Raw genomic sequence first — 25572 nt, forward strand, 5'->3', positions numbered from 1 at the left:
CCATTGAGGACTTCGAGCTCAGGCCTCTGGCCCAGATGCTGGGTGGAGAATTCTACCTGCACGCAAAAGGCTCTGCCTTGACCCCAACCAAACGGGCCTACAAGAAATACTGTTGCTGCTCGCTCCCCTTGGCTTGACCATTCCTTCTACTGAAATTCACATATTCAACTGCCTTTGACTCTTCTTTTTGTCTCCACAGTCTCCTCACAGCCAGTGAGCCCCAATGCACCACCTCCTTCACCCACAGAATGTCACTCCCCTACCCTCTCCTTTGTATCCACACTGAAGCCTGTGCAATCCAAGGCCTGGGTGACAACAAAAGTCATCTATTTGCTCGCCTCTGACCTCCCCCTCCTCAACTCCAGCGCATTCACCTCCTAAAAGCACGACTTTGCACCCATTCATTAATTCCTCCAGTAAATATTTATTGAGCCCCAGCCTACACGCCAGTAAGACACTTGAGGGTGCTAGCCACTCCGAGGAACCCAATAAACCTGTGTGGAAAATTTGAAAAGAGCTCGGACTTATTTTGATTTCATGAATATTCTTTGAGCAACTTGACGCTGCTGATTCTTGCTAGAGGGGCACTGAGGCGAACGATCTGGGTTGCACACTTTCTTAGCGTTCCTCAGGGGCCACTGTGAGTGCCTCCCAGAACCATATTAATGCTTCAATGTCCCCTTCCAGTTTGCCGTGGTACAAAGCACAAAGTCAAGGGAATGTGAGAGGAATAAAGACGTTCTTATTCTTGTTATTTATTTGCCTGGCCCATACCTCCACATGGGGTCAAGCTTACAAATGAAAGAAGTATGGAGTTGTTGTTTCTTAAGGCTCATCAAAAAAGCCTTTGACCAAAAATATATCACCTCCCCCGGCCCAGCCTCATAGTGAAACTCACAAGTTAGTTTTTGGAATTAAAACATCAAGAGCTCAGCCTAAAATGTTATTAGGGAAATGACATATTAAACCATGGTTGGCCTTTAATTTCTTACCACCAATTAAGCTGTGTTCGACAACACTTAAGTGAGTTTACAGTCTCTCACACATCTTCTCTTCTTTTCCACCCCTGATGCCGTCAGCCGAGGTCAGTCCCCGTCAGGGTTAGCATGTCGGCTGGTACAGGCTGAGCCCTGATCTTCCCCAGGACGTACCGTGGTGATAAACCACACGGCAGTGTGCTTGTCTGCGTCAGGCTTTTCTTCTCCTCTAACTCCCGTCCCATTAAAAAAAAAAAAAAATCCACTCCTCTAGTATAATCTTGTATATTAACTGAAATTCTATAATATAAAACATCAGTCCTCTATTATAACATAGCTTCATTTACCATTCACCTACTGCCTTCCCACTGAACATTGTGATGCTTGATCACACTGTCCCTTCCGCAAAAACATTCTTTCCTTCTTTATCCTTTTCCAATGCATAGCCATCTCTGAGTCCTAGCCTAAATTCTGTCTTCTGTGAAACCCTCCCAGACTATTATTCCAGCTCAGTCTTTTCCTTCCTCTGAACTCTGCCAGCAAATGTCACATTGTCCATTCATCTGGCATATGTCATTTGCAGAAGTAATTTTTATGTGCATATTTTGTTTTCAAGAGATTGTAAATTTCCCAATGACAGGCACATGCTCTACTATTATTTTTGTAGTTTCCATGAAAAAAACCAGACTATGTTTAATTTGAGAAATGCAGGAAACTTATACACTTACCCACTTATGAGCATCTTCCTGTGTGTGTTGTAATTGATTTAACCAAACAAAGCAATGCACACAATCAACACATTGGCTGAGCCAATGGAAGAAATACAAAGGCACGGCACAGAGTATGGAACTCCCAACGGGAGATGAGTGTGAGGTGGACGGGTTGACTATAGAAACTTTTTAAATGGGAATTGTTGCTAGGAGGACACCGCTACTTGAGCCACTGAATTGGACAAGTTAACAGGGGAAGAATCCATTGAAAAAATATTTGTTGGGTGCTTACTATGTATCAGTACTGTCGTAGGCCCTGAAAAGTGCCTCATGGGACTCATAAGCATCTTGCTCTCTTATGGGGGCAACTTCCCTCGCAAGACACCCCCCCCACCCCCCACCCCCCGTCCGCCATGGATGAAAGTAACACTACCAAGACATGATGTGATCTGCTTGGGGAGGAAAAGTGGCCATCCCTCAAAGGGGAAGGGTCAAGAGCTCCCTGCTCAAGGGGCTTTTCTTGGGTTCGTTTGCACAAGAATACAGGTAAGGAGCAAACAATAGATAGCATTCAAAGAACCATGAGGGCTTATTCTCAGTCAGGGTCAGATAGCTAAGGAGCCATAAAACCTTGAGGAACAAACTTCTTGCTTGGACCCTTATCATTTAAATGAGAGCATTCTAACAAAGCAGGTTTCACAGGATTTTTACATATTCTTTCTTATGCCTGATTTACCACCACCCCCCATACACGCCCTTTCCAGCACAGGGCTGCACCGCCTTCCCCATCAAAGGTTTTTAGGCTTCAGTGGATTAGAGCCAGGCAGCACTCCTCCCAGACAGAAATATGTCACAATAGCCGGGGGTATGAGGGTCCATCGCTCCCTCTTTGTCACAGCCCCCCCAGGCCTTCCATGATGGCCTCCCAAGTGATCGTGTCTGGCCTAGGTTGCCCCTCTCTGAGGGGTCGTACCCCCCATGGACATCGACCACGCTTTGGGGGCAGGGGAAGAAGCAGAACTAGCGCTTGCTGCCAGAGACAAGCTTTGTCTCCTGTGGCTCACATTCCGGAGGTCACTTGCTTAGCCCTGGGGGGCAGTTACAATTCCTGAAACCAGGCAGGGTGGTCCCCAACACTCTCTCTAACTTTCTCCATTAATATGTAAGTGTGTGTGTGTGTGTGTGTGTGTGTGTGTGTGTGTGTGTATGTATATGTATATGTATGTATGTGTATATANTATATATATATATATATATATATATATATATATATATCGCGCGCGCGCAGTGTGAAGCCAGTAGGTGGACGGTACATGAAGCTATGTTAAAATAGAGGACTGATGTTTTATATTATAGAATATATATATATAGAGAGAGAGAGAGAGAGAAAATATACATGTGGAGAGAGAATATATATATTAGAATATATATTTAGAATATATTCTAAAGTTTTGAGCTCTCAATCTTTTTGACTTTAGCCAAACTGTGTATTCATACAGACATTCACAATCACCACTGAGAAAGTGAGAGATTTTTAAGCCAGTTTTGTAAACTACTTAAGGGCAGAGACTAAAAGTTGCAGTGTAACAACCTGAACAGAGAGGAACAACTTGACCGAAATTTATGAGGACCCAAAGAAACCATCAGTCTCCGAGGACAGATCAGGAGCTCCAGGCTCCTGGAAAAACCTGGGCGGCAACCCTAGTTCGCACTCCGACTGGCCGGGAGACCATGGGAAAGACCCAGTCTCTCCGAGCCACATTTTTCTGTACGTGAAAGGCAGATTTTGGACTAGACCTTCGCAAAGACAGCTTCTTCTTCTCATGTTCGATGATGCTGTCATTGCTACGGGCTGCAGTGTAGTACAAGGCTGCTCTGTGCAGGACCCCTCCTGTTGGAAGTGAATGCGGAGCCAAAGGCCTTCCTCCATGATGAGATTCCCAGGAAGTCAGGGCACAGCGTGTCCACCAAGGGCAGAGAAGACTGACCTTTCTCCCCTGTAGTTGCTCTACTCTGTTCCTTTCACAGAGAGCTAGAGTGTGCAGGAGGCCAACAATAGCTTACAACACTTGCAGCATCCTTTAAGGGGTCTCCTTGGAGACCTCAGCAGCAAAGGTGTACATCCACGGCACATCTTCAGGGGCAGACAGGGTGGTGTCTGAACACTCACAAATGTCCAGCTGTCTCGAAACTCGGAACCAAAGGGAAGCGCATGGTCCAGCGAGCTCGGCTCGAGGGAACGTTCCCATCTAACTTCCCTGGATTTGAAAAACAGGAATGCAAAAATTGAAACTTCTGCTCTGGAGTTGGCCGCAGAGTTGTGGGAAAAGTTTCAGATGAAAGGAAAGTCAGCAAAGATTGGTCTTTTTGGTTTTCATAAAAGGCAGAAATGACTCTTCCCTTAATGAAGGGTGGCTGGGGGAAGCTTAGGAGATTCACTGATTTGGTTTCATCTTCGTGGGCTTATCTAAACCAGATCTGCATGATCCAAGACTTTGGGGGTTATAAAATGGGACCGGAATTCTCAGGGCAGACATGTAAAATTTCCAAGGCTCCCGATTTCTTGTCATCCTTCAGTAATGCGGTGCCAGCAAAACCCAGCTAATAGAATCTCATGATCCGAAATTAATTTGGAAAAAAAAAAAAATAGCCAGCCAGAATGCTTTAACCTAAAAAACAGGGTGGCCATTTAGGTTGGATTTGCGTTTTCGGCAAAGGTCTGTGTCAGCCTTGCTCGTACAGTTGTGGATTTGCTCGGGTCTCATTTCCTTTTGGACAAATGGATATGGTGTATATTTAAAGAGCACAATGTGATGCTTTGATATACGCATACATTGTGAAAGGGTCACCGCAAGCAGAGGGATCGACGTGTCCATCCTCAGGTTTAACTTGAATGAGGACAGTTTTGGAGGCCAGGAGACGTGACTGATGGGCACCAACAAAGCTATAAGAACACTGGCTCCAGTGCTATATGAGCCCCCTGCCCGGAGGGTCACCCAGGTTCTAGTCTGAAAATAGACAGCTTCCTCTTTAAGAGCACTCCTCCCTGGGGGGAGTGGGAGGAAAGGGCTATTTATTCTTTAAGGTAAGATTTTAGCTCTCAGTCTAGAACCACCTGCCTTCCCTGACTCCAGTCTGCTCTGTTCTTTTCCTTCTCTAAACTATAATATTTGCCAGAAAATGTTCTTTTAGAATGAGTGCCTTAAATCTCTGTGCTTCTTTGTAGTCACACAAGAAACAGTCTAAGAGAAACAAATCAGTTCAAATTTGTATTTACCAAGATGAAGCGTAGGTGGTTGAAATAAGTCACGTACACTTTGAAATTCACATTAAATTGGCATGTAATGCATCACATTATATTTACCATGATTTCCATAACAGTGAAGTCCTTAACTTTAAATTATGTTATGACTACTTAGTCATTTGTTTTTAAATGACTAAAGAGAGGCATAGGTTTATTTTTGTATTTTGAAGTAACAATTTTAGACGACAATTATGTTAATTTCCAATTTTATTTCTTATAAAATATTTCAGCTCTAATAAATAAGGGCATACAAATTTGGTTAAATGTGGATATTTATTTTTAAAGGCTTGCATGCAAAATAGTATGATACATATTAGCAAAAATATGGGGAAAATGTAAGTTGTGTTAACATATATAGTAGCTGGTCTATTTTTTATTAAAATAAAGTAGCATTTGTATGGACAATATTTAAGTCAAGCTTAAAATAACCATCCTGATTTACCTAATCTACCTACATTTTAATTACAGCTTAATTATTATCCAGATAGAATGTGTTATCTCGTGTAATGGAATAAATAAAACTGTGTCTAGTTCATAGAAAATCTAGTTCTCTCAGCAAATTCATAGTTATACCTGGAACACACACATTCACCTGTGCACACACACACCAATCAGTAAAATTCAAACAAGAGGACGCTTCTTATCTAACTAGCTTGAACTCAATCTCCCCTAATCGAGAAAGGCCATGATATAAAGTGATATTCTCTAGATATCATTCCAAAATGCATAAAGAAAATATAAAAATGATCGATCTACTCAAATACTGTAACCTCAGAATTTTGTGGTATGAAAGGCAAAAGAAAAGAGTTTACCACATTTCTTGTCTGCTTCTTATTGAAACTCACCCTTTGACTATCTGGAGTATAGTGGTTTTGTGGTAGTCAGCTAATAAATTTTACAAAATTTTGTAGATATGAGAGTATTGATTTGGCTATTTGTAAAATTCTAAGATCAGTTGTTGCTTTTTTTTACCATGTTTTTTTTTAAAGCCATAATAGCTCTTGTCCCATATTTGGTTGTTTCAGAAAAGACACCTGAAATCACTTATAAAACCATCATGTCTTGTTTTATTTTCTGGTAAATATTATTTCTTCCTTTGAGAGGTTAGTCTTCATTTATGCTGGAAGTTTTGCATATTTATCAGCATATTTTAATTGTATGAAACTTTTTACTGATAATACAGGCTGCAAAAGGAAAAAATCTATAAAGATCTGAGAATTTTTTTATACCTGGGAAGTTTTTTTTTTTTTTCTGAATGGGAATAGTTATTCAGGACTTGAGTACCCATGAATTGCCTTTCATATTAGCTAGGAATTCTCTCATATATTAATTTTTATACTAATGTCTTGTGAATTCTAAGATTGTGTTTCGGCTGATTATCTATTTCATTCTTCACAATTTTTTGTAATTGTGAGTCTGCTTTTTAGTATTCTGAAGTATAATCCACTTTGCTTGTTGTTTTTGTTTTGAAGTTTTCTTATTTCAGCCTGCTTCAAAATAGAAATAATGTCCTCAAGGAGAATAAGATGTTCTCTAAATATTGCTTGGACTTCATGAGATGAATCATTTTCCCTCAGTAATGTTTTATTCTTTCCTCACGCTGCAAAGGGTTTTCAAATTCTCTTATTTATCCTTCGGTTTACTCATTCTTAAGTGATATAATAACACACCCCAAAATGCTGTTTTCAAACCATGTTTAGTATCCTTCTCATATACAGAAAGACACCCCATATAGGAAACAGAAAGTTTAGAGGGACTGTTCTCACCAACCCTGGAGGCCAGCCATTTCCTCCGTAATAATCGGTAGCTGGAGAGCCGATTGTCCAACAGGTTGTAAACCAATGCAAATTCCTTCACAGGCAGTGCAAATGGAATCTATTTAATGGGCCCACCTAGAATCCCGAGAGCCGGTATAAAAGGAGGGATAAGAGGAGGGCCCATGAATGGGGTGTCTGTTCCCACAGAAGGAGAGTTTTGTCCTTCTCATTGGCCCCTAGGCCTTACTACAGAGATGGATTTTCCATGAAGCTTGTGCAGGTTAAACTTCAAGACCGCTCGTTTGCATGAGGCCCCTTCCAGGCTGGCGAAGGTCTCACTCACACGGTGTTTTATGTGGTCAGTTACTTTTGTAAAATTAACAAAGCAGAGGTATTTAATCTATTCTATCTTCCCCTTAGCTCAGGTGATTGTGAGGTGGCTCTGGGCCCCTGGTCTGATACTTCTTTGGATATTCATTTCTTTTCTGTAAAGGTCTCTATGCACATAAAATATTAGACTATCAATATCAAATAAAATGTGTTAATCTCCTGTTAATCTTTTGTCAGTTTAATTCTCAAGCTCCAGGTACTGAGCCTAAGAGGGTAAAGATTTTCCCTACAGCATTCATTAAACTGCATGATTATGTAAATATGGTTAAGTGCATAGTTTATGATTAAGCATATGGTGTAGGATCATGGATTAGAGCAAATCTAATAGTCTCAAACCTGACCGTGACCCTGGTCTACAGCCCCGCTGACCTCAGCTAACTCATGTAATGGGACCAAACCAGGATCACTCAGTATGTATGTAAATATAATTGGCTTCTGATCTAACATTCAGGATTGCACTTCCTTGAACTCAGGTTACGTCACCACATCATTTGCTGTAGCACTTGAGTAACTTGAAAATAAACCTCACATTACTCCCAAACAAAGGCCAAACTTAGGTTAGCTCAGAAACTGCTATTATCACGGGAAAGGTGGGTGCGTTTCTCAAACTTGAAGTTAGTAACTTTTACCCTCTGAGGGATGTAGAGACGCCAACACTCATTTCGACATTGGTTCTTCCTGAATATTAATAATCTCTGTTTACTTTCAAAGAAAATGTATTCCATATGTTCCAGAATCATTCGTACCTAAATCACCACATGGGAGACATAAATAAAATATTACATACACACATGTATAAATGTTGTGCGATGTGGAGGAGACTACTTTTATCTTTAAAATGAACAATTTTCATTTTGATCTCTGAAAGGGGGAAAAACAAGCTGTGAGTTCTCTGTCTGGTTTGGCTACTCATCCACATGTAATCTCAGGCATGGGGAAGGTGCCCTGGCTTTGAACTTGAGCCGCAGCAAATCCTTCTGGCTAGGAAGGAGTGCAACCTCCTAGGCTCATGCTCTTGAAGCCCAGTAATGACCAAGGGGTCAAATCTGCAGCCTAATTCAAGGACCAGAACCATACCTTTAGCCCGAGAGTAGTGAGACTTGTTCTGCTTGTGACTCCGATCTTAGAGAGTCATTTCGCCTGGTTTCCCTAGCGTAGATGGGCTGATTCACAGGAAACACTCAAGACTCCTTTGTTGAGTGAATGGATGAAGAGTCCCCAGCCCAGGTGAAGTGTCCTGAAAGCAGAACAAGACATTGGTTTACAGATGGTTGAGAAGCCCGATATGTAGCACAGGCCTGATAGACCACGGGGTTTCCTGAGTATTGGATAAAAAAAAAACACATGATTGAATTAACGGCTCTCATCTTTGATGTCAACACACTGTCAAATGGGCGTGCCTTGTCTCACTTCCTGATGACAAAGAGCATGACATACTCAGTCCTGGGCTCTGTCCTGTTGGACATTTTACCAAATGATTTGGATGGAAGCAGAAACAAATGTTTGTCACAGAAAGGGTGTGGGCGGAGTTAATAGATTGCATGTCAGGATAGTGATTCGGAATGACTGGCCATAATGACATAATAATTAGGTAAAACCAAAAACAGGCTTTGTTTAAATGACCACTGACTTCACTGGGTTATAAATCCTTCCAGTGTTTGTCATTATACCTTCCTACCTACCTGTCTCTCTATTTTATACAAACATGTACAGAGAGACAAATACGTATATACTTTTATTTTTTTAGACAATAGGGATCACTCAGTACATGCTGTTGTATAATCTACTTTGTCCTATTAACACCACATTATTGAGTATTCTTCTCAAATACCACTTTCTAATACCACACTAGACATTCTGGGATTTATTTAATCGTTATAAGATTGTTTTCAATTTTATTATTTTGGACACTGTTACCATGAACATGCTCCTAAGTAAATGCTTGCCCCGGCCCATAATTCTTTAAGATACTTCCTACAATGTGACTGTTGACAGATCATGAGTCTTGGTCCACGTATATGTTACAAGTGGCATCTCAATTGTTTGAACTTACTTTCCTGACTTGAGATCGTTACTTCTTGCATTTTTGTCAGCTATTTGCATTTTCTCTGACCAAATGAGATTTCAAAAATATAGGTTCCGCACTCGTTTCCCTCAAGTTCCCTAATAGAATTGTAAAATGTGGAAACTTGGCTTGACAACAGATTGCATGAAAATGAAAATGAAAAAAATACAAGGAGAATATGATAGCAGTCTTCAAATATTTGGATAGTTAGTATATAGAAAAGGAATCGTGTTTAGTTTATATTTTTCCAAGAGGAAAAAGTAGGGCAAGCAGATGGAAAGTTACAGGTTGGCAGGGTTCCGTTCATGTTAAGAATTTTTTAACCGTCTCAGCTGTACAGAAATTGAATGGATTGGCAGCTAGCTTCCAGCGTTGGGTTAACTGGGTGACTTTGTCCCTTCAGACTCCATAATTCTTTGCTACTGTGGATGTGGGCTCACACTAATGTTTTAATAAATGTGTCCCTAACCCAAACCCTATATATTAAATATCCACTTATTTAATATCAACCACCATGTAAATTCAAATGGAAATACCTTTAAAAGTACCACTTTAATTTTACTAATCAAGAGACTGTGGCCCTTTGGGTTTCTCTTTTTTAATTCTTATCTAAGCACAAAAACTTAGACTCATTTTATTTAGCTTTTCATCTACTCAATTTATAATATGTTTATATTACCTTATCAATAAGATTACTGGGGCTGTTAAACTTTAAAGTAAGTCATGTACTAAAATATGAACAGTTTAATAATAGACTAGAAGAATGGTCTATATAGAAGGCCTGCTTGGAATCTGGGGGTATTGACAGGCATTTAATTTAATTAATATATGCTCTTAAAAGTAATACAATTAGGGGTTGCGGTAGAAATAGGTACATGTGGTCAAAAGGTCCAAACTTCCATTTTTAAAATAAGTGTCCTGGGGATGTCCTATACAGCATGGTGACTAAGGCTAATAATACTTATTACTGCATATTTGAAAGTTGCCAAGAGAGTATTTCTTAAAAGTTCTCATTACAAGAAAAAAGTTGTCGCTATATATGGTGGCAGCTGTTAACCAAATTAATTGTGGTGATTGTTCGGCCACGTATACAAACACTGAATCATTTCATTGTCCACCTGGAATTAATATGCTTTCTATGTGAATGACACCTCCATGAAAAAGAAGTAATATTATGTTGCACTTAACTAACCTATACATTTTCAAGAAGTTAGATGTGCTGCCCCTACCAGTGAGTTCAAAGTGTCCAGTTCTGGAAGTCTGGTTCTGGTTTGAAATCGACAAGTGATGAGATCAAAATTATGAAACATTTTCATCTTTTATTTAAGTTGTTCCTTCTCCTTTCTCCTCCTGGTGCACCTGGGGAAGTAAATTTACCTGTCCTTTCTTCACTGTCTTTCAAGCCCTAAAGTAAGAGGACTGTTGGACTGTTGAACACACCTTATGCCAACCCAGAGTCACCTCCTCATTCCCCGAGGGCAGCCCCTTGGCTGCATTAACTATAGAAATCAGCCTTTCAGTGTGGTTTATAAGAGAGGGCATCGCATTGCAGAGCACAGGGATTCTGAATCAATTAGTCAGATCTAAAGCTTTAATTCATCATAATACGGTAATAAGCCAGACATGCTGTGGTATGCATTAGCGCCTGACGCTTTCCAATATTCCACTATGGGTTTTTTGTGTTGTTGGTTTTTTTTAAAGCCCGGCTTGTTAAGTGATACCAGCCTACGTTGTGTTATACGATCATGCTGATACTGCAGATAAAATATAGCTGCTATTTATTTTGGTAATTTAATATGGTAAAAGGACTTTGAGAAAATTCTGCTGTTCACATGCTATTTCAGGGTAACAGTGACCCACCCTGATGCAGAGAAATTGAGTTAAACTGGGCTTGGTGTTTCCATTCTGTTTTGTAGCAACGTGTTTCTGGGCTATGTTTAACCCAAGAAAGCTGAAAACGCTGACCGGTCAGGGAAGAAAGCCCATAGCTTGGCTATAATGTAAGAGTAAGTCCAGATTCCAGCATCAGCGCCGTCTATATTTTTGGCAAGTCACTTAGGGTTTCTCTACTCCTATCTCCAATTTAGGGAACTAATAGCTTCTTTTAGGAATGCTGTCTTTCTGAAAGTATGCGAGGGGAGAGTATATCTGGCCTCCTTGATTTGGCTTATAATGGAGGTGTACCCAACCCCGCTCAAGAAATCCCAGGTGGTAGAAAAACCTAGATGTTACCCAGGAGCCTTTCCTACCTTGTTCTGGCAGAATCCACCTAATGAACGTAACTCAGAGGTGAAAAGGAACCTGGAAAAGAGACAGGTTCACAGGCTACTGGAAGTTTTCCCAGCATGCTCTGCTCTCCCACTTCCATGCCTTTGCTGGGAGTGTTGGTCAGTATCTTTGGGGAATGGATTTGGGGAATGGATTGGAGCAGGATGCTGGTTCTTATCTGTATGGGAAAGGGCAGGTCACAGCCTAATCACATGGACAATTTTCCAAATGCCTCTCTTCACTGCGCTTCCTGACTCTCCCCTCCCCCTGCCATTAGGGATCCTGGTTTATAAAGTACCGAGTAACTACAGACAGGGTTGATGTTTTTACACACTGAATGGAAAGAAAAGAGAGTGAAATAGTACGTCTGCAGTCACCAACTGACTCCTAGCTTCTTATTTTTCCATCCACCCTCTCCTTTCCTGGTATTTTCGGAGGAATGCTGTATGTCAGGACCTCTGCGGAGAGTGCGAGAGATGGAGAAATAAATCAGCCTTTGTTCCTGTGGAGCTCAGGAAGATCCAGTTAGGGAAACACACACACAATTTATTTAGTGGGAACCATAAAGACAGAGCACTTCACCGGACTGGTCTCATTAGGACTGGAGTGAAATGCGCTATAGGAGCCCGAGGAGTTAAACAGTGGGGCAAATGCATAGAGGGGGGTCTCTTGTTAATAACCCTGGATTGGTGTATTTGACACAAACCTTCTGTCTTCCCAGAGTCCCTCTGTCTTCTTCACAAGTGCCCTCTCCTTCCTGGGTGGGTTACGGCAGAGGGGTCCGGCTTCCTGAGAGGATGCAAGGAGGCAGATAGGACTTCAGAAAAAAAAAAAATGCGCTTCTCAGTGGTTAAACCCTGACTGGGGGGAATGAGACCAGAGGGAACTCCACACATAATTCCTGTCTTTGCTGTCCTCTCCATGGGCTGCTCTGAGATGTGGTTCTCCTTGCAGACCTACCACGGATTTCTTCCCCACGAGGGGAGTGAACACACTTCTTGAGCTACCTGCTCTGTATCTTTGCAACTTATGGCAAAGCAATGGCCAGCGAAGTAACCCACCGTGTCACATTGCTTCCCAGCTTCCCTCGTCTCTGCGGTCCCTCTCTTCAGTTCCAGTGTCCTTGGCTAGTACTTCCCAAATCAGTTGTTGACCTTGAAATCTTTGCCTCAGACTCTGCTTTCTAAAAGAGCCAGAATAAAACAGCCAGATTTGTGACTATTCAATGATTCTTCTTCCACTATGATTAAACCACTTTTAAGGGAAAGACACTGGATTAAGTGCTCTTTGAAATCTTGATTGCTTATTCTATATAGTAAAACCAAAATTATTTAAATACTGACAAACCATTTCCTAGTGATTATACAACCTCAAATGAGCAAATGCTTACCCGTTTTCTAAGAGCGGGATTAGTTTATTCATGGTGTATTCAGGAACTAGCCCTGCTGTTTATAGGAACCTTTGTGAGCCGTCTGATCTTCCTTAGCTGATCTCCTTCCTTGGGTAGATTAAAGGGTTGTGTGTAAGACAAAGAACTTGAAAGCTATTTGCCAAGAAACTAATTCTCACACATTCATTATGACTTCGCCATTAAGAGTGTTCTCTTTCCAGACTTAACCCTATGCTTCCTGAACAAATCTCATACATTCTACGTCTCTTCTGTTCCACGCCCCACCTTACAAATGAGGTGGGCCTCCTCCTGGTGCTTTCCTTCTTCTCCGGTAGAAGCAAAGACCTCTTAGCTGCTAGGGCTTACGTATCTCCTCAGCTTCTTTCCAATTTGTACCCGATATACACGACTTCAAATATTATTTCCTTTGGAACGTTACATAATTCTGTTACTTTTGTTTGAAGTTTGATGTAGGTATCCTGAACCTTAGCTCAGTATTTTTCTTGGCACCTGTCCGAAATCTTCCAATAGCCACAAACTGATTCATTGGAAAGATACATTTTCTCAATGTGAAGCCAATACCAGTAGTTCAAAGACAACACTTGTTCCAAGAAAATAGAACACTCCAATACAACCCCTATCACCACCACCACCGCCAGGCTCTCTGCTCCATGGGGCACATCGGACTGGTTCACTGCTCTTTCTCCAGAGCACCCACAGTACACATCTGTCAATGAGTGAATGAGTCGACAAATGTGCAGAGGTCTTTTTAAAATGTACGCAGACCTATTCAGGGCCATGTCTCATTCCTACCCAACTTCAAAGGTGCAGAGTACACGCTGCCCTTCTAAGAAGACTTTCTTGGACTCCATCCCCTAAGTCATCCTCCATCCTTTGAACTTCAGTAAAGTTGTATGTGCCCCTCTCCTGTGGCAATGACCACTTTCCACCTGGAAGCACACTTCCACTTGTATCTTTGAACTCCAGTCCGTCTTTCTAGTCTCCACTGCGCTTAGTACAATGCCTGACCAACCTTCATGCCGTTGAATAAGTAGTGTGTGTGTATCATGGCTTATGAAACCAATGAAAGTCTCTACCTTTGGAAATGCCACCATTGCCTCACTCAAAATAATATGCATAGGTAACGGGAAGTTAATCCTGATAATACCCTATCTAAGTAAGAGAAAAAATGTTTTTCATATGCTAAGCAATAGCGTACTAAGTCACAAAATCGATGTTAGAGGTTGGCAGTGGGGGGGGGTCGGTAATAACTATGGCAAAGAATAACATCAGAATCATATTTCCCCGGAGTAAGAGCCTGAGGCATTCATCCTCTGATTTATCTTCCACCATGTGCATGCTTGAGACAAATTGTAGTATTATTGTTACTTATTAAAGGCAAACACAGGATTTCCCTCTGATGCTTTTCTCCTGGTTGACCCCAAATTTGCTTTGAGGCCATTGATCCGACACTCACTCTAATTTTCCTCTAAACTTCTGGATCATAATTCACCCAGATCATTAGCAATTTTCTTTCCTTATTGCGTGATTTCTGTCTGCCCCTGGGTGGCTTTATTTTAATTAGAAGAAGAAGAAAAAAAATACAGAATGGAAATGTTTCAATTGTAAACACACAGAGGTTCTGTGGGCAAATGTGAGTTTGGCAGAAGAAAGACCCGTGGTCAGCTTAGCTGTAGCTTATTGGCTCAAAAACAAGAATAATTTTGAAGGAAATTGGGACAGTTTTTTTTTAAGTGACAATTTTCTCCATCAGGTAGATTACATGATTTCCTGTTATTTTATGATACTGATATTTCACTTATACATTTTCTCCAGCTCCCATAAAATTTTCCATCTGGAGTGTACTTTTCTAATCCCTTTGTAAGCCTTTGCATTCAGTTTCTCCTCCCCCCCACCTTCCTTCTTTTCTTTTCTTTTTTTTTTAAGTATCAGTTTCCACCAACCTTTATCAGATACCAGAAAACATAAGTTTACATCTTCGCTAAGGAGCTTATCCACTCGCAAAAAGCTACCCCAATGGCCCTGGAGAGCATAGAGTGGGGGTTGAAGTGAGGCTTACCTACTAAAGTTACCTTCGCCTGAAACCTTAGCTCATGCCTTGAACAGCTTACAACAAAAATCCTTGAAAATTAGGACTCCTAGGACTTCCAGCCGATAGACGTTTTTCCACACAAGAGACGAAAGAGCAGGTACAGCTGAGGTTTCTTTCAAAGGGGGAGGACCCGCAATTGGCTGTGGTCTGTAGGAAAAGAAAAATAAAGCAAATGTTCTTTTAAAAGCTTAAAAAGTACCAAGCGGCTCTATCCCCCCTCCTTTCTCCCTGTGGAACCGTAAAGTCTTCCCAGGCAGAGGAAAAGAAAGAGACAGAACAAAAGCTGAAGCTTGGTGGGGATAAAGTTACAGACTGATTACCACTTATGTGATGAGATTTTATTACTGATGGAACAAAACAGGAAACATTTCTTTGTGGGCATTATTTCCTGTTTCTGGAATACAGTGGGCTGCTTCATTCATTCGTACAACATGGTGGCTCCATGGGTTTCCTCTTGTCCACCTTCGTTTATTAGCCATCCAGGGGCGGGACCTCTGCCACACTGGACCTGTCCTGGTCCTCCTCCCGTGCCTGGTGGCCCTCTTCCAGGGGTGTTGCCATGGCTTTCAGAGTTTTAATAGCATCCCCGGAAAGTTTGTTTATAGAAAAAACTGGAAATGATAATAAAACATGTTGACCAGAGTTTTTAAGTAGGAACGCTGAGAATGAATATTGGATTCTAAAAGGTGAGGTGCTTTCCCTGTCCAAATGAAGGAGAAGATGGACAGGCGGCTGCTTGTGTGATTACATCTAGGATCTGCAGCGAGTTCAGGGCACAGCCAGACTAGGGCTCAGCGAACCAGAGGCCTAGAAAATGTAAATGATGACAAAGAACCTTTCGTGGGGGAGGATGCTGAGCATTCGGAACCAGAATGTTGTCCTCCACCTCCTCAGTGTTCTGGAGAATAATTCCAAGCGTAGGCTGTCTGCTTCGTCCTGCAGCCACAGTTAATACAAAAGTTGGACTGTTATCGAGATAACTCATACCAAAGAAAAACGACTGGCGCAACAAAAACGTCCCGTATTTCCATTCAAAATGTATCTTGACAGCTTATCTAGCTAAATGATATTCAAAATACTGCCTGCTATGTTGAAGATGTGGCTCGTATTTCCCTAGTGAATGAACGAAGAAATGAGTTAATGAGAAAACTGAACAAACTGCGGGCTTCTATTTCACTGTGCACTTTGCCTAAATCGACGGCACCTCAGCACCTAAAGTGAAACATTCCATGTTGGACATTTCACACACCTTCCCTCAGTAATTTATGCAGAAGTCCAAACGTTGCCAGCCATTCAAAGACACTGGCCTCCTTTCTTGACGTTGCATTCTTGCAAAAGCAAGACCACTTCCTGAAATTATGGCACCAGCCGAGGAAGGAATCATGCAGTCTTTGGTTGCAAAAACTATGACTTTTTTTTTTCTGGGGGACTAAAATGATTTCTTGGAGAAAAATGTCAGATGAGAGCTATCTGGAGAATAGTTGACTAAAACAGGGACCATTAGCCTTATATTAAAGACAACATTTAGGGACATGCATATTAAGGTGTTGATATTCCCGTAATGATTTATTCATTAATGTAAATGAACACTTTACCGTTGTTGTGAATGATGGTTATATTGGAGTCTGATTTTTCTCATCATTCCTTTCGCTCAGTATAAATAGAAGTTCAGTATCTCCTGACTTGGGGTTGCAACAGTAACGGATGTAAGAAATCTCACCGTTGCGAATCTGAACAGAACAAGGGCCCGTTTCATTTCATGCAGCTCCTTCTGAGATGGGTAGTCTTACTGGTTCTCCCTAGCGCTTTCAGGAATGCTTATTCACACATCGCCCTTCTTACTCTAATGTTATCAACCTTTCCCTTCATAATCGTGTGTAAATGAAGGGGGGGAAATCCTTTTTTCTTCTCTGTTTGCCGTTATTGAGGCTGAGATGAGATAAATCCAACCACCAAGGAAAAATGTAAGAAGAAGGGGTCGAAAAGTTCACGTGAGATTGACTTGTCAATGGGATTGAGAAATCGGAGGGATGTACCTGGCCCAAAGTGGACAGCTTAATAATGCTTTTAGATAGTGTTAGGGGAAAAAAATTAAGAAGGTGGGTCCTCTTTATCTTTTGTAAACTCTGGCACAATGCACGTAATATAAAATTTACCTTCATAACCGTTTTAAGTGTATATAGTTCAGTAGCGTCAAGTATGTTCACACTGATGAGCAACTGACCACCGAAATTTTCAGACACAGCAAACACTTCCCCTCCCCCAGCCAGACGCCATTCCACTTCCTACGAAAATGGCAACTCTGGGTTCCTCAAGTAAGTGGGATCATACACTGTTTTCCATTGCGACTCCCTTATTTCATTTAGCGTAAGTGGACCTTGCTTACTTTACTTAGAATAAATGAATCCTCAAGACTTATTCATGTTTTAGCATATGGCAGAATCTTCTTCTTTTATTAAGACTGGATAACATTTCATTATATATATACACAGACACACACACATATATATATATATATAATTCACATATGATTTGTCCACTCACCCATTGGGAAGCTGTTTTATTGACAGTTCTGCAAGGATGTTTACTGACCCTTTGTCTTCATGTCGACATACCATCTCCTTCCCTGGAAATAAATGTGTGGTTTTTTTTTTATCAAAAAGGGAATATGAGAAATGATTGCTTATACTGCATTTCCCATAAAATGATTTTGCCCCACCCAACCAATATATAAATATGTTGACTTTTCAGAATTTAGGTGTTGTCTGTCTGCATCATATTCTGTTCACCCATTTGAGGTAAATAAAAAGTGACTAGACCCCTAAAGATTCATCTGTAGATCAGACTCAAGGTTCACGCTCCTGGAAATTCGGGCTGGGATAGCAGTTAGCTTTTGGACGTTGAACCTTAAGGAAAGCACACGGTTTACAAGTATCTGAGCTCAGGCCCGACCCACCCGCACCCTCCATACCTTCCCATGTGGATGTAGCTACTATGGCAGCTGATGTGCTGACGAAAAGGAGAAAATTCCATTACCCCAGTCACCTTGTAAGCATGGGCGGGGCCTGGAGGTGGAAATGTCACTAATTTTGATCTAATGTTGTGGGTTTCCAGACAAAATGCAGGACACTTGTTATAGTTGAACTTTAGATAACCAATGAAGAATGCTCTAATGTATGTTCCATGCAACACTTGGGACATACTTATGCTAAGACATTCTTTCATTTGTTACCTGAAATTTAAATCCTCTGTTTTTTATTTTCTAAATCTGACAATCCCAGGTCATTCACACCTTAATCTGTGAGGGAACTTGAATGTAGGAGGTAGCTAGAAAAGACAGTTAAGTGTGTTAACACTAGGGGGCGCTGTAAGAGACAGCGCTAGGCCCTGCTGGGAGTTCAATGAGGTCTGTAATTCTTGGGAAGAGGAGGAGGACCTCCAGCAAAGAGCACTGAGGCATGAGGACTAGCTGAGGACAGGCACAGCGGGGTGACATAGCCACCAAACCAACCCCAGCAGGGACAGGGCACGGCCAAGTCTCTGGTGACTGGGAAAGCCCCAAGGCCATCAGCCAGAGCAACAGTGGCAACAGGTCAGATACCGGCCTCAGCAAGGACAATTAAGAATTTTACTGGCTTTCAGTGCCCTGCCAGTGGAGGCGGGGGATAAGGGGGAGTGGACAGTTAAGAGCTGATGTTCTAACGATTGGGGGTGGGGCTCCTTTCCAAACCTCTTTTGAATCCCATAGTGTGGCCCCTTTAGGCCTCCTCCCCACCCCACCGTACATGTGCACACATTCCCAGAGTGATGTTGTCAAAAACCAAAACTAACCAGACTCCTCAAGGGCAGAAGATGTACCATTTGTTTCCTCTACTAACTTCCCAAAATAGCTGCCCCCAGGCCGGCCTCACCGTCCTCCCCACCTTGCCTTCCAGTATTGACACCTGCACACACCAAGACACCTCCCTAAGCCTCCCAGGCTTTCGGGTACAAAGGGAAACTCTCCGAAGTGAAAGAGGCCTTAGGGATCCAAGAACAATAAAACCAGTCAATGCCAGAAAGTCCAGTGCAGATGAGGCTGACGAAATACCAGAGTATCCGTCGTGAGCCTAATGTCCTTCCCTTTCCACACCCATAGGAGAAAAATAGGAATCTCGAGCAACAGTCAAAAAGCCAATACGCTCCTCACACCCTCCCTCTGACTTTGGTCTCCGCTCACATTCTCTGCTCAAGAAGCTTGGAAGCCAGGTACTCAGGGTGCAAGACGGCATCCACTCACACCACACACGCCTTTCTTTAGAAAACACAAATCCGTCCGAAAGCAGAGGGAAATGTCCACATAGGCCCTGAACACTTCCCTGGCCTGTGTCTCTCTCATCAGAGGGAGAAAACACAAAAATAAAGAATCATAGCCCTGGCCGGTGTAGCTCAGTGGACTGAGTGCAGGCCTGCGAACCACACGATCGCGGTTCGATTCCCAGTCAGGGCACATGCCTAGGTTGCAGGCCAGGTCCCAGCAGCGGGGCACATGAGAGGCAACCACACATTGATGTTTCTCTCCTTCTCTTCCCATCTAAAGATAAATAAATAAAATATTTAAAAAAAAAACAAAAATAATCATAGGCTCCTGCGTTGACCCGAGTCACCCGCTGAGTGCAAAAACCTAGGCTTTGGATTTATCCAACGGAGGAGAAATACTAGCTAGCTCTTCCGAACACAGATACTTGTAACACATTGACAGACTCTGTTCCTCTTGGGAACCAGAAAGAGCAAATTTAAACAAAATAGGCCTGATTCAGCTCTGCATGGAGAGGGCCTAGGACATGTGGTGACAGAGCAGAGAGCTGTCACCCTGGCTGGCTGTGAGGTCACCTTTCCATGAGGTGGCTGCCCCTTTCAACTGATGTGTAGGTTCTGGGAAATGGCTCTCAGATTCATCTGCCTTGTGGGCACAATGTTGCCATTATTAAGTAATAAATACACCTATGAAAACAGATAAGGAGGTCGAAAACAAATTCACAAATAAACTATCATTGATGATATGCAACTATGACCAAAGAGTAATGAGGGTGTCGAGCTTATGCAAAAGGGTTGTGCCTATGCAGCAGTAAACCGAAGTCCACGGCCAATGCAGTGATGAGCTGGCGAGCACACTGCCTTTGTCCAGTATTTTGTCCCTAGGTTGCCAAGTGTTTTGTGTACATTTTCTCCTTTGGTTTTCAGAATAGATGCGTGAGGTGGACACCCCTATTCTGATTTTGCATTTCAGAAAAGCAAAGACCTTGCCTACCTCTCCAGACTCACTTCTCACCACATTCCCCTGGGCACTGCCTTCCCCTCACCCTCCACACCTGCCTTCCTCACACTCCCGGGTCCCAGCAAACTGATATTCTTAGCATGAAAGTGCCCTGCTCGCAGCTGCCTTGTCTCTCTGACTAGTCAGACGAGAGCTTCTTTGCAAAACATGCTTTCCTCAACTACTCATTGAACCTTTGAAGTCCGGGTAAAGCATGAGGAGGCTTTACCTGACCCTGCGGGGCAGATGTATCTTCTCTGTGCTGCCTCGGGCCCCCGCATGTGCCCCCACTAAAGCACTTTGTCGTCACCGTTTGTTTAATGGTCTGTGTTCTCTACTCAGATTGAAATTCCACGGAGGCATGAGCCACAGCCAGTGCGGAGAACAGTGCCTGATACAGGTGCCAAAAAGACATTTGTTGAAAGAACAAATATAGTGACTTCTCCAGGACAGAGGTGACCTTCCAGCCTGGGACCAGAGTCCAGCCTGCAATTCCAGTAAGAGGCCCACTGGTAACATGCTTGGACTCAGCTGCATGTTTGAAGATAAAAGAGCAGTGACCTGGTGAAAGGATGTTCTGGAGAATTGGGAGTGATAGAATAGTTCTCAGTAAATACTCGTCAACAAACTGGTAAAATTCACTAGACGAATCTTGGCCACATCACCAAACTGTTAACAATATATTACAGTCACACTCTTGACCTATCCCAGTGGAAACCACAGCTCCAATGGGAAAAACATACCACGTCTTTTAAACATGAGTCCTCATGTGCTTTCAAAAGGGTCCAGCCAGCAGGCCCTCAATGACGTCTTCCTTCCGTTACGCAGCTTTTGTGATCAATGCAAAGATGACGCGGCTGCCTCCCACACGAGATGTTCTACGTGATCTGAACCCATGAACTCACCCCCGAGCAAGGGGAAAAGTGTTTCTGGTGCCGTGTCACCCTCCAGGATCGACCGCATGAGTCCACCCTCTCCACCGGTATCAAAGCCATCTTTAATGTGCGGATCTGTCTGCAGCTATTACATCACCTTTTTGACACTTCTGTCTTTCTCGTTTGCTGTTCCTCTGTGTTCACCTAAATGAGCATCCAGACCCATGTTCTCAACCAAACATCCCTGACGAATGTGTTTTTCCCCCACTTTGGAACAGAAGCAAATGACTTACATATGAAATCTATTCCCCCCTCTCTCCCTCTTTTTTTAGGCAGGGGGGCAATCCAGTTAAACACCTGGCTCCACTGCTTTCGTCCGCTGACGTGACCAGCTGTTTCACTTGATTACCCGCAGTGCACAGTTTCCTCACACGGAGCAGGTGAACAGACAGTGAGTTGCCAGTTCAGAAGCTGGAGCATTGCTTATGAGCACAAAAGGTATGGGCTTGGAAATCAGCCGAGCTCAACCAGACACTGTCTCGAATCTTGCCTTCACGTTCAAACCAAAAACTTCCAAAAAGATAGTTGCATTACCTGTCGAGGGACCCTTCAGCCCCAACTCTTCACATATCATTGGAAGGGAGGAAAATTCCATTTCACTCCCTAAGAGTGAAATAGTGTGGTAGGATGGGCACGCATGGAAGAAGGAACGTACACACGTGATCCAGCCTGCTCTCCACCTCACCCCCCATACACAGCCACACGTGGTCAGGATTTGGTCTTCCAGGCACAAGCATGAAGCTGGGTAAACTGCCTCAGCCTAGGGGGACGCATTTAGGAAACTTGATTGCACGATCCTCTAAACCATAGGTGGCAACCCCAAGACCCACGGGCTGAGTGCAGCCCAGCACCTTGTTTCTATCCGGCAGCAGTGCCAAGCTCTCACTTAACGGTTAAGGAGTAGTTACATTTATACAGTCCTAAAGTTACATTTGGCCCTTTGAAGGCAACTGTGAGGCTGATGTGGCCCCTGGTAAAAACGAGTTTGACACCCCTGCTCTAAACCATGTTTTCCAAATTGAGTTCCCACCCCAAGACCAATATTCACTTCTCTGACCTCACCGTCTATCTGGGTTAGAGAACAGAGGAAGACAAGGGTATGATGAATTACCAAATCTCAACAACTGTCTAATTTTATTTCCTCTAAGCGCCCCTGACGGATGACGTTGCTTATATCGCAGTGCCACCAGGAAAAATGCAGACATTTGTCATCTAAGATACCAGAGTCTGGGCCCTGCCACTTGCAAGATTGGTGATCTTGTAAACAAATGAACCTCTCTTTGCCTCACTTCAAAACACGATAAAAAAATGCATGGCTACCGCATGCTGCCTTCATGGGAAGGTAGTGAGTTAATTATGTGCACACCCCAGCACTGTGCCTGCCATGCACAGGTCTTGCTTTGAGTCTTAACTCTGTGACTTAACAAGCATTAAGATGCCTCCCCAAAGTACCCATAAAGATAAAGCTAAACAGAGAATAAAGGATGTTCTCTGCATAAAGCATGTATGTAATGTTTATCTGAGAAGAGTGCATTATCTCATATAAAGACCCTAGTTGGTTTAAATTCACCATATATGGCTCAGCTGTCTTAGTCTTTCCTCCTAGGCGTCTCTCCTCCATAAAACTCCTGGGGGCTGGGGGGAGGGAGTGTGTAGAAGAAGCTCCTTTAGACTGTAAAACTACAAGAAATAGTACCTGGTGAGCCCTTCCGGTGGTAACTAAGAGCGATGATGGTCCTCTTAGGCTTATAGCCGAGACTTTGTAAGACCTCAGTAGGAGAGGCTCTGAGATTTTCAGCTCTCCTGAGCAAATCTGAGTGGGTTAGATAAACGAGATAAAGTGCTCCCATTGGCAGAGTGGGGCCATTGTGTTTGAACAAACACCTTTGAAAGGCAGGGATAGTCTTTGCATTCTTTCCTCTCTTGGAAACTTGAACCTGGGGGTATTCAGGATTCCGTCCTCCTGCCCTCTCGTGAATTTCCTTTCCCCTCTCAGCTGCCTTTGCTCCACTTGTCATCACTTCGTATTCTAGGGACCGTAGAAGCTCGCCTTTGTTCCTACTATTTTAAGCTTCCTCCTTATCAGGGGAACGATACTTGTCCCTTCCTTGCTCCACGGCCTCAGCGTCAGGTTTGACATCCCTAGACAGGCTGGAGCCACGATGTGGAATCCCTCGGAGCTGGAGGGGACCCTTTTCTTTCCCGAGATGTTTGCACTTTCTCTTCTGAGGTCCACGTGGTAAAAAAACAAAGGAGTTATTTTCTCTAAGCAAAAGAGCATTTTTATACTGACAAAATGCTACATCCTATTAAAGGAGGCTTACCCTGTCATGGTCTATAAGGAGAAAAGTGGCTTTCAAATGGAAGTTCTGTGTGTGTATGTTTGATTTTCCCGATGCCGTATGTCCACAGAAAGTAGTAACATTTTGGGTATTAATTTGATCCCAGGGCCAATCATACCCACGTGGGGATGGACTAGCTGCCCGAGGCACTTCAGTCTTCCTTAACTGTTTGTCCACGGCTGAACTTACCTCTGTAGAGGAGACAGCCTTTAATCCACCACGTAGGGACAGGGGTTAACGTGAAAATGCAACAAACTATAGAGACACCTTGACGAAGGCACTGGGTGTCCTGGAAATAGACACCTGGTCTATTTCCACCTCAGTTCACCTGAAGGATATGACCCACACCCACCCCACAGGGGCCCTTGGGGGCGGTCCTTCTCACGAGGTTCAGGTTAGACAAGCAGAGGGCTCTTGAATCACTGACACTAACTCCTTTCCAAAGAATGAGCTCTGAGAGAGGGATGGGCACTAGGAGAACGGGAGCCGTGGAACAGGGAGGTCAAGGGCAGTGAAGGTACACTGGGAGGACGTTTTAATTTTGCCCACGGTTGGCTCTGTCATAGCCCAAAGCATCACCCTTTCTGTGCGTACTCATGCACGGCTGCCATGCCACCTCTCGGCACCTCTGCACTGATTGTTCAAATCACCGACCTCCTCCTAACTACTCTGAAAAGGGCCTGACACAGCCCAAGGTGCATCAGACACAAGACCACCTATCTCTGCAGGGCCGGTAGAAAGAAGCACCAGGCAGAAACTAGAGTGGACATGAAGCAGGACAGGGACAAGGAAATATTTTAAAGTTGTTTTTGCAACATTTTAGTAAGACAGAGTGTGCTTACCCCACCCCAAACTGTGTGCACCCCAGATAAGCAACTATCTAACGGCATTCTGCTTCTGCAACCTGCTTCGCGCCCTTTAAAAGTAAGACCAACCCGCAGAACGGGGCTCAGAATTTGGAGACTGCCTCCTCTGAGCCCATGCATAATAAAGAGTGCTCCGCCATCCTAACTGAGTGTGGATGACTTTTTCCGCAACATTTTGGTTCCCTGACCTGAACGAACCTCACACGAGCGGGCAACTTGCCTCCAGTGACAGTAGCTGAGCGGGGGCTCCAGTGGGGAACCTGGCCCCAGAGGAAGGCGCACATGCCCCAGTGATTTCGAGCTTCCCAGTGTGGGGACCCAGTGCTCACCCCCCGGGGCCACGGGATTGACGAACCATGAGACCAGAGGTGCCAAGATCGGTAAGTGCCCCGGGGAACAGACCTGAAATCGGAGAGAGATTAGCTATCTCTTGAACCTGCCAGAGACTCATTTTGAGTCATTGGACCTTACTCAGGGAGGAAATGTTTAACTTCTGTCTGTGGGTGTGATTTAAGTGAGTATAAGTGATTGTTGTGTTTCTGGCCCCACGAGTCTGCTGACTAACGGGGTCTGAGTGGGCCCCAACCTGCGGTTCCCGTGTCAGATCATACGGCATAACGGCTGGCAGTTAACCCCGACCTCTGCCAGGGAAGCCTTAGCCAAGATCGACTCCGCCTCGCGAGAGGGAAGGCCAGGCGGGCGCTTGTCTATACCCAACCCTTCGTTTGTCTGTGCCGAGAGGGAGGAACGATGGGAGGGGGGCCCTCAACGATCTTAGATTGTATGCTCCAAAATTTCAGCCAGTTTCGGGGGCAGGACCCCTCATTAGATCCAGACTGGTTAAAGACTTTTTGTTCCTCGGAATGGCCCACTTTTGGGGTAGGCTGGCACCCTGAATTTAAGTAGCATTAGGGCAGTCCATCTAGTAGTGACAGGAAAGCCAGGACACCCTGATCAATTTGCCTACATCCATCGGTGGCAGGAGTTCGCCCAGGATATGCCCAAATGTGCAGAAAGATGGCCCCGAAGCGCTCAGGCGTAACTGGGATGTCAGGAAGCCAGTCCTGTTGTGGGAGGAAGACATGAAAAGAGGCCCAAACACCCCATCCATCAGAGACACCCGGACGATGACCCACCAGTCTATCTAGCCCCGTATAGT

At 43.5% G+C, this 25572-nt stretch overlaps 1 long non-coding RNA gene across 2 annotated transcripts in view; it reads right to left on the reverse strand.

The window, feature by feature from the left end:
• Window positions 1-8005: 8005 nt before the first annotated feature.
• The window catches only part of LOC119003221 (uncharacterized), a 31390-nt gene continuing 13823 nt past the window's right edge, over window positions 8006-25572 (reverse strand). The window contains exons 2-6 of one of the 2 annotated variants that reach the window (XR_005069904.1): window positions 17519-17600; window positions 14942-15121; window positions 12862-12969; window positions 12178-12260; window positions 8006-8375 (exon numbers count right to left, since the gene is read on the reverse strand). This is a non-coding gene — a long non-coding RNA (uncharacterized LOC119003221). Of the gene's footprint in view, window positions 8376-12177; window positions 12261-12861; window positions 12970-14941; window positions 15122-15300; window positions 15586-17518; window positions 17601-25572 lie in introns of those variants that run through there. The other variant, XR_005069903.1, reaches the window with a different exon arrangement.

This window comes from Sturnira hondurensis, unplaced genomic scaffold, assembly GCF_014824575.4.
Source record: "Sturnira hondurensis isolate 20B ecotype Veracruz unplaced genomic scaffold, ASM1482457v3 Scaffold0018525, whole genome shotgun sequence".
Taxonomy (NCBI): Eukaryota; Metazoa; Chordata; class Mammalia; order Chiroptera; family Phyllostomidae; genus Sturnira; species Sturnira hondurensis.